This window comes from Ipomoea nil, unplaced genomic scaffold (assembly GCF_001879475.1).
Source record: "Ipomoea nil cultivar Tokyo-kokei standard unplaced genomic scaffold, Asagao_1.1 scaffold3030, whole genome shotgun sequence".
Lineage (NCBI taxonomy): Eukaryota > Viridiplantae > Streptophyta > Magnoliopsida > Solanales > Convolvulaceae > Ipomoea > Ipomoea nil.
Genome location: NW_017619458.1, coordinates 5,404,907 through 5,420,311, shown reverse-complemented (window position 1 = coordinate 5,420,311; position 15,405 = coordinate 5,404,907). Strand labels below are relative to the sequence as shown.

Genomic DNA, 15,405 nt, shown 5'->3' with positions numbered 1-15,405 from the left:
ACATATTTGAATTTTATGTTAATTGGAAGCTAAGTATGTGCTTATTTGACCTCTTTGTGTCATTTAGGTGATTTGGAGGCATCGATTGTAAGATCATGTGAATTGGAGCTAAATTGGATGTGTTTTAAAGTCATCGGCACAAATGTGTGTTTCGAGAGTCATGAGAGGTTAAGAAAGTGAAAAAGAGCATGTTGGAAGTATCATGGCATAACCCAGGAACCCAAAGGAAGGAAGGAAATGAAGAAATTTGCATTTTGGAGTGAAGATCAAGGCTCACGCTGACACTAACGCCTGTGAGTGTCAGCGTGACAAAATTTTGCTATGTTTTCTCTATTAGGCGACATCTCGGTATTTTAACCATATCTGAGTGTAGGAATATCCAAATCAACTGATTCAAATGGCATTGTGGAAAGATAATTGAAAGAGCTACAACTTCAATGAAGACCACAAAGTCTAATTCAGACGTTTACAAGATGAAAATGACTTAGAAACCAGAATTGCTGCATAGAGTAAATGGTCACGGCCGACCTCGTGGGCGTGAGGTCCACCGTGAGCCTTGGAACCTGCGAGCTATGATTAAAACTCACGGTGGAACTCACAGGCATGAGGTAGACTATGAACATGTATCCAGAAAGCTAAGATTTGTTCATTTTGGCGCGAATTTGGGGGTATAAATATGTCTAGGCGGTTGTTTTCGAATCACTCTCCAGTCTCCCACTCTCTTTGCAAGGTTTCCTTAGAGAGAAACCTTTCCACAACATTTCGACATTTGATGAAGATATAAAGTGATTTCCAACTTGTAATTCAACTTTACTTTCAATTTCAAGATTGCATCTCCAATTTCTCTCTTGATCAAAGCTAAGTCTTCTTTACATACTTTACATTTTCTTCAACTTAATTGTTCTTGCAATGGGGCTTCCATTCCAATTTGTGTTTTGTCTTTCAATTCAAAGTATGAGTAGCTAGATTCATCTTAGGGATTTGGATTGAGCTCTCTTGTATGGATGCTTGAGTGAATTAAATTGCAATGTGATGCATTAACTAGGGTTTTTGTTGTGAGTTTGGTGAATTATATGGACTCTTGTATAATTTGGACCCAATTATACAAGATAATCAATTATGGATGTGTATTGTTACTATGAGAATGAGACAACACTATAGCCACACCACTCACATTTCCAACTTCACTTCGATTAAAATAGGTTGGAAGATGTAAACACTATATGTTTGATAAAATGCACCAATTGAATTAATCACCATGATAATGGGATCTAATCTCAATTAGAAGTCAAATGACCATGAAAATGACTTTGGCATTGAGTAGCATCTTCCTTGATCCATGATAATCCATCACATGATCCCTAACCTAGGAAAGCTCTATACCATCTAAGCAAGAGTGGTTTAATCCAAACCCCTACCTTTACCTATTGTTTGTCATTTGCTTTGCTTATTACTTTGCATTTACTTGTTTGTTTACACTTTAAACCTAATGATTTGAACTAGATTCCAAACAGTAGACACTTTTGTGCTTAATCACCTACTATTCAACTCCCTTTCGGTCCACTCTTTGAGATGATACCGATGTGAGGATACCCTCTCACACGCACCAACCATCACCACTAAAACTCAACTTTTAGTTACTTCTAGATGTTCCAATTTGAGAGTGTTGAATAGTAGGAAACCTTAGTCCTATTCTTAGTAGGAGTGGGCTTAGTTTCCTATTCCTAATAGGATTCATTTTGCCTCATTGTTCCTATTAATATAGGATCTTTATACATTTTAATATAAATAGAAATATAAAGGGTACACAGAGACAGTCTATTGTAATATCTCATTATAATATATTCTTTCTATTCTCTTTTTCTTTGGTTTCTCACATATTTTGTTTCTGCCTAACTAACGGGTGGTGGCTATTCACCACCTGCCAAACCTTTCAATCCCTCAATTTCAACACAAGCCAAGCTCGTTCGTAACTAAGGCAACCTACCTCTTCCTAAAATGTCACCACCTATAATTCTATAACCTATCTGTAACTTTAAAGGAGTGGTAAAGATCACCAAGAAGGCAAGGAAAAGATCTGTTCTTGATTTCATAGCTGCTTTTTTCTCTAATATAGTAATTAAAAATGGTTTCTAAAGTCTAAACACCCCCTCCACTTTGAATATTTAAAATGCCTTCTGTCATCAACTGGACAATTAATTAAATTACACTATATCTGTGCTAAATCTGTAATACTGATTTGTTTGCCTCATGAATAATTCTTTCAACATAGAAGGCAATGTGATTGTTACTTCTTGTCCATTAGTTAAAAATATATAATACTCTTAAATATACTTTTATCTTTCAACGTAGCTTGATCATATCTTTTCACTGTGACTCAACTGTTTGATTAAACAAAGTTGGTGTCCAGCACATGATTCTTCATTTCTTTGTCTCAGATGACAGACTATTCTTGAGATGGCGTATTAGTTGGATTATAGTTACATGAAGCTCAAGGCTGTATGAATGTATGATATTGCCTCAAGTTGCAGTTTGAAAGGTTATATTTGTAGTCGTGTGGTTCTTATTAAGCTACTACACCTATAAACCATTCTTGTCAGGTCTATTTGTGTGACAAAACTATGTGTAAAATATAAATACGAATTCTAATTCTCTGATCATCTAAAGTATATTCATGATGCTAATTCCTCACTGTAATATTCAGAACCTCTAGCTTCAACTTTTGTTGTTGCTATTTTGGAATTAGGTTAGATCTTGACAGCGTTTTGATGTCTGGAGCTTACATGTTGGATGGTCCTGATTCAGGTTGGAAATCCTCAAGTTCTTGCTAAAAGGATGAGAAACTAGCTGCTTGATTGAAGTGAATGAATGAACTTGAAAGTAGAAGGCAGCATTTCTAATAATAGTTGCAGGCTTCAGTGCTTCCAGATTATCCAAGGCTTCAGGACAGAATAAAATCCCAGACTCAAGACTTTATTTATTTATTTCTTTTATTTTTCTGACATTAATTCTATTTCTGTTGGTTTGGAACTGTTGAAAAATAAAGAGTTAGTTTTATCTATAGGGTTGTATCTGTTTATAAATAGGTGTCTATTTAAGAATAGATACTTACAGTTATGTCTTTATATATATATATATATATATATATATATATATATATATATATATATATATATATATATATATATATATATATATATACGTACTATGTTTCTTTATTAGAAACACAAAGAATATAGAATATATTATAATCTTTTAGTTTTATATACATTCTCTCATTCCTGATTCTTCATTCTCGCTTCCGCTTAATAATATATTCTATATTCTTTGTGTTTCTAATAAAGAAACATAGTATGTATATATATATACACACACACACACACACACACACACACACACACATATATATATATATATATATGTGTGTGTGTGTGTGTGTGTGTGTGTGTGTGTGTGTGTATATATATATACGTACTATGTTTCTTTATTAGAAACACAAAGAATATAGAACATATTATAATCTTTTAGTTTTATATACATTCTTTCATTCCTGATTCTTCATTCTCGCTTCCGCTTAACTGGCGGGTGGTTGTTATTCTCTACCTGCCAGGCCATTCCATTTTCCAAATTCAACATGGCATCAGAGCCTACATTCGTAGGGTATTCCAAACTTCAAAATTGCATTTTCCAATAGCATGACAGTAGTACACATAAGTTACTGTTCATACGAAACCCTAATTTTTCAAATTACTTGTTCTTGGTGAGTTCTTTTGTCAAATTGGTGTTACCCATCCCTTCTACGGTCTCCGGCGAGCCTGAGCCATCATCGCCGGACTTCCAACCTCACACGCCGGTGCGTGTGGCCACCTCCAGCAGAATTTTCTGCCGAGACTTTCCAGATATTCTCGTCGGGCTTGTGTGACTCCATTTGTGTTTTTTTCCTTGTGATGTATTTCTCCGATGAAAATTACAGATTGTTGTTTTGCCCTTCTTTGGACCTTTTGGTGAAGTTTGAAGGCTTTTTGGCTTTGTTGCCAAACTTCTTTCCGGGGTGCTTTTGGTATAACCGTATTTGTTTATTTATTTTCGGTATATCATATTTATTCCCTAGTGTTTTCAAGTTTGGCAACTTTTTTATTTCCGGAAGCCTCTTTTGTTATTTACTTATCCTATAAGGGGTATAAACAACAATCATGTGGTGTTCTTGGTATTCATACTTTATTCTTTGGGTGTATTTGTCATTACTATGGGCTTTACTGCATGCCCTTTAATTTGCTGCTCCTGCTCATGATTTGTTTGCTCTGCCGTTCTTGATGAAGATTGTTGTGGGCAAATCCTAGAATGCTTATGTTGTTGTGACTTGTGAGGGTGTTCGTGTTAATCTTCATCCTTGGTGCTTTCATTCCCAAGGTTGTTCGTGACAAGCTTCGCCCCTGATGCCTTCATTCCCAAGGGTTGTGTATAGCATTGTCCCTCCGAAACCATCCAACACTGTTATCCTCTAGCTGCTTTTAATCTTCATTTGTAATTTAAAGTAAGGTAGAGTGTATGTTTTAATCCAAGCTTGGAGCTTCCAGATGTTCTAGCTAGAGGGGAGTGTTGTGTTTGTTTATGAATATGATATGATCACGAGATAGACTTCGCGTTACGGGCCTGTGGAATACTGAAGAGGAGGAAGAGGAAGATGTTGAAAACTAAATAGATAGGTTTATCTATAGGGTTGTGTCTGTTTATGAATAGGTGTAAGTTATGGGTAGTTATTTACAGTTATGTCTTTGTGTATATATATGTACTGTGTTTCTAATTTTGATTCTTCTGCTTCCGAATAACTGGCGGGTGGTGTTATTCTCTACCCGCCAGGCCATTCCATCTCCCAAATTCAACATGGTATCAGAGCCTACTTTCCTAGGGAATTCCAAACATCAAAATTGTTTTTCATCGCATGAACAGTGAAGTTACTGTTCACGCAAACCCTAATTTTTCAAATTACTTGCTTTTGGTGAGTTCTTTTGTCAAATTGGTGTCACCCATCCCTTCTATTGTCTCCGGCGAGCCTGACCCAGCAAGTGGCATCGCCATCTCCTCTGCCACGCGCCGCCGCCATTGTCGGACTCCGTTCGCATGCGCCGGCGCGTGAGGCTGTCTCCGGCGGCTTCTTCCGGCGAAACTCTCCAGTTCTGCTCGTCGGCTCTCCTCCATTCCTTTTGTGCATATGATGTATTTTTCCGGTGAAACTTTTACAAATTGTTGTTTTGCCCTTCTTTGGACATGTTGGTGAAGTTTTAAGGCTTTTTGGGTTTGTTGTCAATTTCTTTTCGGGGTTTTCTGGTATAACTGTATTCGGTATACCATATTATTCCCTAGGGTTTTCAAGTTTGGTACCTTTTGTTTATTTCCGGAAGTCTCTTTTGTTATTCACTTATCTAAGGGGTATAAACAACAATCATATGTGGTGCTCTCGGTATTCATACTTCACTCTTTGGGTGTATTTGTCATTACTTTGGTGCTCTTGTTGAGAGGCTGGAGTGTGGTGGGAAAGGCTACCCACTGCTTGATAAGGTTCAAAGGAAACCGATAAGAGTCCAGAGTGAAGCCGTCCACTCATCCGGTGCCGGTCTAGCGGAGGGGGCGACCTAGAAAAGGGCTACCTGGTACTTGATAAGGTCTGGAGTGAAGCCATCCAAAGAGGAAAAGGGCTACCTGGTGCCAAGAAGAGTTCGGAGTGTGAGCCATCTAGAGTAAGCTACCGCGGACGTCGGCTTCTCAAGGGAGTGCTTATGTTGCTGTGAGGGTGTTTGTGTTAATCGCCCTTGGTGCCTTCATTCCCAATGATTGTGTTTAGCACTGTCCCTTCGAAGCCACCTAGCACTGTTATTCTCTAGCTGCTTTTAATCTTCATTTGTAATGTAGAGTGTATGGTTTAATCCAAGCTTGGAACTTCTAGATGTTCCAGCTTGAGGGGGAGTGTTGAAAACTAAATAGATAGGTTTATCTATAGGGTTGTGTCTGTTTATGAATAGGTGTAAGTTATTTACAGTTATGTCTTTGTGTATATATATGTACTGTGTTTCTGTATTAGAAACATAGAATACAGAATATAGTATAACATTTTAATTTTATATACATTCTCTCATTTCTGATTCTTTTGCTTCCGCCTAACTGGCGGGTGGTGTTATTCTCCACCGGCTAGGCCATTCCATCTCCCAAATTCGACAGAAGACTTATCTCTACCTATGGTGGCAGTAGAGAAGTCTGAGATTAAGGACAGAGAGTTGGAAGAAGAGAAACCTTCTTGAAAGATCTTTATTCAAATTCCAACTTGTCTTTCAATTACATAATGTTGTCATATTTAAGGACTACCAACATACTTAACTAAGGAAGGAAAGATACTTACCAACTATAAAGAGATTCTGAATAATATTGAAAAAGTAAAGAGAATAAATTAGACTGCTTAAATCGAGGGCATGGCTGATCTGTGAGATTTGTGCCTTTTGCGGTAGTACTGTTGACCCACGAATGCATTAGAATAGGTGTCTATTTAAGAATAGGTACTTATAGTATATATATATATATATATGTACTATGTTTCTTTATTAGACACACAGAGAATATAGAATATATTATAATCTTTTAGTTTTATTAAAATTCTCTCAAATTCTTCATTCTCGCTTTCGCTTAACTGGTGGGTGGTTGTTATTCTCCACCTGCCAGGCCATTCCATCTTCCAAATTCAACAGGAACATTAACATTTTGTTGACTTAGATTATAGGATGGCATGTTAAATTAAAGTCTTAAAGTAAAGAGGGGTTTTTTTATTCCAAATACTGCTGTTCCCATTAGAGAAATGAAAATATAAAGCATTAACTTTTCTATAAAATTTCATCAGTTCTACAGCTTTGATTGAATCCTTTGTATGAGCTCCCTTCTAAGAATCTTCCCTGCAGCTGATTTTGGTATATTTTCTGTGAAAATCACTTTTTGTAATCTTTTGTAGAAAACAACCTACAAACATACATTTACCCAAATTAACAAAATTGTAAATGTTTCTGAAAAAATTTCATTCCAAAGTAACTTTGATTTTGGATAATGATATATACCTGTCCAGCAATGAAACTTTTAACCTCTTCCTCAGTTATTGAGCTACCACATGAACGAACTACGTATGCGATAGGAACCTCACCAGCTTCCCTGTCCGGAAAACTGTAAAAGGAAATACCAAATAGAGTTGGAGCTTAAAGAGAGCTGAAAGGAGAAATAAATGTTTAGCTGACTCTGTCTAGATTGCAGTTGAGTCTTAGTTTTAGTTGAGAATATATATATATTTTTTTTGTTTTTTTATCACGTACGGAATTACAGCAGCATCTGATATTTCAGGGTGAGTGACTAGCAGATCTTCAAGTTCAGCTGGAGCCACCTGATAACCAACCACATTAACTTATCAGATTGAGATGAGAGTGGAATAGTTTGATAAGAGTGATTACCTGAAAGCCTTTACACTTGATCAGTTCTTTAAGCCGGTCAACAACGTGTAATTGCCCCTCATCATCAAAATAACCAAGATCCCCAGTGTGTACCCACCCTTCTCCATCTAAGGTTTCTTCTGTGGCTGTTTGATTATTGAAATAACCTGCAAAATTCCACTCGGTGTTATTATCATGGAAAGTATGGAATTGTATTAGGAAATGAAGAGTGATGATACGGACCTAACATCATATTTGGACCGCGAACCCAGATTTCACCTTTCTGTAAAGGTGGGAGAGGTTTCATGGTATCCATGTCTACTATTTTTGATTCAAGTCCTGCAACTAGCATACCAGTGGTTCCAGAGTGTCGGCGTGCTGTCCTTGTATTCTCCATGGAAATAATTCCACAAGTTTCTGTCATACCATATCCCTGTCAGAGTATCATATTGTTTAGCCTATAAAATCAGAGTGAAGTGCATGAAACTATTTCCCCAGGAAATGGAAGTAGGAATCATCATTTGATTATTGGTTGATTCGGAATTCTAATATCTCATCACCTGAAAAATTCCAGCTTTGGGAAAACACTTGGCACATTCCTCCATTACATCCTTTCCCAATGGTGCAGCCCCTGATCCAATCTCCCTCAATGAAGAAACATCGTACCTCTCCACTGTCTCTCTGTGCTTCGCGAATGCTAAAATAACCGGTGGCACAACAGACAGATGTGTCACTCTATACTTCTCAATAGCCTGCAGAACCTTTTCCAGTGAGTAATTTGCCATCACCACCAACGTATCCCCTCTTTGCAGCTGTGCGTACATTATTGACGCAAGGCCATATATGTGAAAGAGAGGAAGAAAGCACAGGTACACACTGTTGTATGCTCCATAGAAATCTTGGTCTGAGGTAACCATTAAGGCAGTGGCGATGAAGTTTTTATGTGTTAGAACTACCCCTTTGCTTTTTCCAGTCGTCCCAGATGAATATAATAAGGCTGCTACATCATTAAGTCCTGTTTCTGGCATTGGGACAGTAACACAGGGTGATGAGACTAGATCTGAATAGTAAAAAATTGAACTTTTTGAAATTTGAAGGTAATCTATCATGAGATGAAGTCTTGGAACTCAGAAAAATGCAGGGGAGATTAAAATTCTTGACTTTGTGGTAGAGATCATCGACGGTAATGATTAATTTGGGGTTTGAATCTTTGACTTGTTTGGTGAGCTCAGAGATGGTGTACAGCGGGTTGACGGTGGTGACAATGGCGCCAATGGAGACGACTGCCAGGAAAGAGACAGGGAAAAGAATGGAGTTCGGGGAGAAGATCAAGACAACGTCGGATTTGGAGATGTTAAGGTTGAGTAGAGCTTGGGAGAGCTTGAAAACTTGGGTTTTGAGCTGTGAGAATGTTAAGGTTTGCCCTGTTTCAGAATCAATGAGTGATGTGGTTTGGGAAAGGGATGGGAGGTGTCTGAAGAAGAATGAAACTATAGAGGTTTTGGGGTGTTCCGGCAGGTTGATGGGTGGCCGTGGTGATCTGTAGATTCCATCTCCGCCATAGACCCGTGGAGGAGCAGGAGTAGGAGACATTGAAGCTGAAAGTTCACAGGTGAGTTTCCTGGTTAATACAAGCAAATTATACTTGCACCTGCATGAGCTGGAAACAGGTAAATGTTAACCTTGTTTGTGGCTAATGCAATTCAATTACAATTCTTCAATTGATGAATGGGCCCTCAATTGTTTCCTAATTGTTAATGTAGTCACTAGTTTTCAATTTCAACTAATTTGATTATCGAATTGTTCAAAATTTCGTCAATTAAATTCTTAGAGGATCAAATTGACGAAATTTAAAAAATGAAAATATTACCATTTTGCTCTCTCGGAAGGGTTTAATTGACGAAATTTTAAACAATTCGAAGATCAAATTAGTTGAAATTGAAAACCATGAACTACATTGACAGTTATGAAACAATTGAGGGATCAAAATGATAATTTTTCCTTGATGAATAGTTAACAATGTAATTTGTAAAGCCAAGTAATCCTATTTTCCCCTCGGTTTTACTTAATATTCACATCTTTCTACTGTGAATTGTCTGGGCTGATTTCATGTCCTGTTAAAAAATAAATCTACTTATTAATCAAATATAAAAGGAACTGTCCCACAAAGGGTGTTTGAATAGGTGAAATATAATTTTTCTACTAGAAAATTATTATGAGTTTGATTATTACTAACACTCTTTTGGTCAAGCTTGCCGCATAGGGTCATGTAATTATTTTTGTAAAGTCATTTTTTTAGCGATTAATTTAGAGTTAGCATGTTGAAGTTGAGTGAAACCATTTTGGTTAAATATTACAATTTTTAGATTACATAGAAATGCTTGTTTTCTTTTGATTTACAGGAAAACTTGCATCTACTATCTGAAAGTGCTCTTTTGGTGAAGTCTGCTTCTCATAGCTGACTGACTCAAATTAAGAATGTCAATAGACAGTATCTGGAGGGAGTTGAATTTGAAACATTGTGGTTACTAAGTGTAACGGTCCACCAACTTGGCTAGCGATTTTCTTGAAATATTTGTTTTCTATTCACTATACAGTTTTTGTGCAATTTCCTATGCAAATGTGTAATGCTTAACAAATTATTTATAGAAAAAAAAAAGGGGTGCTTGGTAAATAGTTGTTAACTGATTGTGTTAGTAGATTTGACTAGCTGATAGCATTAGTTGATTGTAGAAAGATGTTTGGTAAATTTACTATTAGCCGATAGTTCATTACATGTAAAATGATTTTTTTTTTTAAAAAAAAATTGATCGAAATGTTGCTTTGAGCAATTTTTTGAATTTTAGCATTTTGAAGCAATAAGCTATTACAAAAATTTAATTAATTAAACACGTGCATTTGCTGTTTAACCAAGTCAAACAGTTAATAATGATCAAATAAGTTAAAATTGATTAATAAGCCAATTATATTAGCAAACAAGATCTAGATAGGCATGAGGTTACAATCCATTCATAATTAGCATTTGGCGAGTAATATTTGACGAAGAAAACTAGGGAAATGCTCCAAAGTTATCTTGATTTTTACGAACCAAAAATTGTCACTTACACCAAAGAGACATGTCAACAGAACAGTTCAGTAAAGATTATGTTTGGCGCAACTGATTTGTAAGTTACTGTAATGCATTGTTACTATCTATTACTTCCTAGAAGGTTATTGGAAGTTAGATGACTGAATTATAAATGGATTAATTTTAGATGTAAAATAACTTGAAAGGATAATATTTTATTTTTTAATAACTTAATATGGAATATTTTATTTATAAATGAAGGAAATAAAAAAGTGGGTAAAAAAACCTAACTTCTATGCTGGAGAATAGAAGGAAAAAGTAAAAAAATTATAACATATGTAATTTTTAAAAACTAAAGTGTAAAAGCAGATTAAATTATTAGAAACTAAACTTCTCAAACGTTACATTAAATACTTTCTCATAATTAACATGTGGTTTATGTGGAATGAGGTTGATTTTGTTTAAATAAAATCTTAAATTTGAATCTTGTGAATAAAGTAACAAATGTTGAAATCTGAAAGAGTTCTCATGGTCCGATTGAAACTCAACTCTAGAAAGCACTAAGTAAATAATAGCTTCTCATAAGTTAATTGATTTAAATCTCGTAAGGATTAACATAGTTTTTTATGCTTGCCAAACACACAATATAGTAGCTTAGTTGGGTACAATAATTGGAAACCGTATATATAAATGTTCTTCTAATTGGCATTTTCCTTATTTTATCTTGTAATGTTTATTTTATTCAAATTTGAATTTTTTTTCTTCGGAGATTTTGATGGTATGTGAAGATATCTACTTAATTAATTCTTGCTATCAACGGTTTACACATCAAGTCAATATATTACTTATACTTCTCAAGGTGCACAATATTGTTTTATTTGAATACCTATTTTGTTTTGTTTGATTGCAGATTATTTAATTTGGATTGAGATAATGAATTATTCTTCTATATACTAATCTTAAATATATTAAACATTTTTAATTAAACTTTAAAACTAATATAATATAAAGTTTTGTTTGATTGCAGATTTTTTAATTTGGATTGAGATAATGAATTATTCTATATATTAATTTCAAATATGTTTGATAGGGCCATGACCAGAGGCCCATTGGATTGGCAAAGTCTTACACAACAGAAATAAATGAGGGGGTGTTTGTAGGTTTGAAGGTAGGGAGGCCCAAAATGAACGCCCAAAGAGATTGGGATTGTATGGAGGGGGTAGGTAAGCCCATAAGAGGAGGTCATGACCGCACTGGCAATTTATATCGTGCACCACGGGCCCAGGCACAAAACGCGCACGTTTCTTGCTAACGTCACTTCGTCCGTCCGAGCAAATCAAACCTCATTATTTGTATTAAGTTAAAAGTTTATGTGTATTGTGTTATGAGTTTATGTGTATTCAGTTAAGAGTTTATGTCTATTATGTTAAAAGTTTATGTGTATTATGTTATGAGTTTATGTGTATTATGTTATAGTTTATGTGTATTATGTTAAGAGTTTATGTGTATTATGTATTACGTTACATTATGTGTATTCTGTTATGAGTTTATGTGCATTTGAAACATAGGATTTTTTTTTTAACAACTTAACAAAACAACGTCGTTTTGGGAGGCACGGGACGCACAATGCTATATGCGCCATGGTGTACGGTATAACGATTGCCATCTCTAAAGGGTCATGACTAGCCACCGGTTTGCCGAACTCCCCATGCCGGGGTAGAGCGGGCCCTGGAGGGACCGATGAAAGTGGGTACAAAATGAAAAGAGGTGCTCAGGTAAAAAATAGGATTAAATTTCAAGTAAAAAGAGGTGCTCAGGTAAAAAAAAAATATGATTAAATCTCAGTTATTGATATAGTCCAGATCAATCGCCCAGAATGATGGAAATTTTAAAAATACGGTGATATTTTGGTAATTTTTTTGTAAGTTCATATTTTATTTGTCTTTGGATGCATTATTTTCTGTTTTTGAGTACATACTTTTGTGTCTCCGAGTGCACATTTTTGTGCCTTCGAGTGCACGTTTTGTGTCTTCGAGTGCACATTTTTGGGTCTTCGAGTGCACAATTTTGGGCCTTCGGGTGCACACTTTTAGCATTTTAGTGTATATTTTTGTGCACTTGAGTGCACATTTTTGTGCCTTCGAGTCTACACTTTTGTACCTTCGGGTGCACATTTTTGTAGATTAGAAGTGTAGAATTTTTTTAGAACCATTGATTTGGATAGATCAACGGCTCAGATTTATGCAATGTTTTACTTGAGTTCCTCTTCACACCTGATCTTGGGCATATATATATATATATATATATATATATATATATATATATATATATATATATATATATATATATGTGTGTGTGTGTGTGTGTGTGTGTGTGTGTGTGTGTGTTCAAATGCGGTTGGTGGGGGTTGGTGCGCCCATGTGCCATTGTGCGGTTAAATATGAGCTATTGATTGTGCTTAAATCAATGTCCATGATTAACAAAATTTTTAAAAAAAATGTGGTGGTAATTTGGTAATTTTTACATTTAGGTCAAATTTAAGGTGCGTGGTTTTCCTTCATAAGGTGAGTGGTTTTTGTGCTTAAGGTGCGTGGTTTTTGTGCTTAAGGTGTGGTTTTTGTGCTTAAGGTGAGTAGTTGTTGAAACTTAAGGTGCGTCAACCTGAAGCTTAAGGTGTGTTGTTTTCCTTTTGTTGGTCCAAAAAGAGGTAATAAATAAAACTTATATATATATATATATATATATATATATATATATATATATATATATATATATATATATATATATATATATATACCAATTTGTCAAATTAGAAATTTGCTAAAGCAATAAATAAAACAAAAACCCTTAACCAATTGTTAGAGTCTTGTACGCAGCGGAATATTAAAAGGAGTATTGTGATTGTGTCAAGAGTAATTCACGTGATGTGCATGCATGCAAATATAAATAAATAAAGCAGTCAAGAACACAAGAGTTTATAATGGTTCGAAGGTGATGTAATCCTCTTACTCCACTTTCTCCTATCTCCAGGAGGAATTCACTATATCCACCACTCATTGGTTACAAGATACAATGAATTTCGTGATCTAGTGCTTTGATCACCAAGCCCACACTAATCATGCCCAAACCAATGCCTCCAGCACTGCAACTACACAACTCCGTGCTACTCTCTCCTTCCTACACTCTGGTAGAAATACAACCAAGACTTCACAACTCCGTGTGACAATCTCCTTCATACACTCCAGTAAGGAAACCTCTTGTTTGTAGAAAAACAAGATTTTCTTCGCTTCCAACTTGAGACTCTTGGATGGATTCTTCAATGTGTAGCAAGTCTCTCAGTGATGAAGATTTAACACACTTGAATATTTCTTTGTAAGCTCTGAACCAATTTTTGTCAAATTTTCTCTTGAATATTTCGTGGAACTCTTGCAGTAGGAAACTCTTTACTTCTTCAGATCTTCATCCTTAAATGGTCATTTGAGATTTTGTCCGTTGGAAAAAGACAATCTCAAATTTGAATTTTTGTCAGCTAGTCTTGTAGCATTTTTCATAAATCCTTATCTCATTTTTAATGTGGTGTCAAACATTAAAAATATTCAGCCATCTTTTTGAGCTCCAATTTCATGCAAAATTGATCTCCAAAGTGATCTGGGAAGTCCTCACCATTCTGAGCAATTTAATCCCAAATAATTGCTTCAAACTTTGCCTCTTTCTATTTTGGATTAGTCATTTTCCCTTTATATAACTTGAGCTCATATTTCTTCTATTGTTCATACGGGCATACGTCTAGTGACTTGAAATTGCATCTCAGATTTAATTCCTTCAACCAATCGGATTACTTGATTTAATTTGCATTTCATCATCTTGAACGGTATACCGTTAGCCATATTTTGCCTCATACTAGACTCAAAACCACAGATGGTGTATATGTGTCTACTGAATGTGCTATATAATCAATAATCTTGTATCCTATCAATCCATGTTTATATTAGGCACAAGGTCTGATTAACTAATAACTTCTAGTTATTAAGTGTAACCAAACTACTTACTAAGCCTAGTCAACTTGCAACACTTAATTAAGGTCCTAATATATAATATATAATATATATTATTAGGGAAAATCTTACATTCTCTCACTTTGTGCAAGTACTAGCACAACCCTCATCAAAGAACAAAACACATGAATGATAGTGACATGTCCTCTATTTAATAGAGTAGTATCTATTATGGTCACATGCATTTTAATTCTCCAACTTAGGTCATTTATGAACAAACCCAATGTTTATTCTCGGTACCTTAAGGGATGTTTCTCAAAATAAAATATATATGCGCAACTTAAGAAGAAACACATCCAAATTGTACAAAATAGTACACTGTATGATCTCTAAAACCTTAGAAGCATGCCTTAAGTGGAGATCTCTTAATGTTAGCATAATGCTAACTATATTCTATGACTTCTTTATAAGTTAACACAAGCACTACCTCTAACGGCTAAGAGCTTGGAGTTAACACCTCTGTCACTCCACTCATCAAAATAGGCAAAAAATAGTCTAGTCACAGGAGCATTCCAATAACTTAGACAATAAACCAAAGGTCTAAGTACATAAATTTGGAATCTTAAATATACACCATAACTTTCCAAAGAACTTCAATTTGCACTTTAAACAAACTGAACACAATGAGTCTTACTTATATGTCCCACAAAATTGTTTTGAGCCTTACAAACCAAAATGGTCCAGGATCAATTTTGAAAAAACTAAAAACTCTATTAATCACTGGAGAATTTATTTAATGACAGTGCACCACAAGTTAAATGCTTTTGTTCTAATAAATTCCTTAATATTATTACAACATTTTCATAAATATGTTGCACAATCA

General features: G+C 35.2%; 1 pseudogene; it reads right to left on the bottom strand.

Moving 5' to 3' along the window:
- Window positions 1–6,783: 6,783 nt before the first annotated feature.
- LOC109163659 lies at window positions 6,784–9,190 on the bottom strand (annotated as a pseudogene).
- Window positions 9,191–15,405: the final 6,215 nt, after the last annotated feature.